The sequence below is a fragment of the Phalaenopsis equestris genome, unplaced genomic scaffold, assembly GCF_001263595.1.
Source record: "Phalaenopsis equestris unplaced genomic scaffold, ASM126359v1 Scaffold000032, whole genome shotgun sequence".
Taxonomy (NCBI): Eukaryota; Viridiplantae; Streptophyta; class Magnoliopsida; order Asparagales; family Orchidaceae; genus Phalaenopsis; species Phalaenopsis equestris.
Genome location: NW_018164474.1, coordinates 1,066,181 through 1,066,431, shown reverse-complemented (window position 1 = coordinate 1,066,431; position 251 = coordinate 1,066,181).

Sequence of the window (251 nt, the reverse complement as noted above, 5' to 3'; positions counted from 1 at the left end):
CTGTTCGCGAACGACGAGCCAGTTTGACATCCCTAATAGTATATATATATAAATAATATACTATTTTAATTATATAACTTATATTATATAAATATTTAATATCTATATTAGCATATTACTAATATAGTATATTAATATATTATTATTATTAATTTATTAGATATTATAATTTATAAAATTAATTTTTTTTAAATATCATAATTATATATATATATATAATTATTTTATATTATTTTATATTTCAAACAATA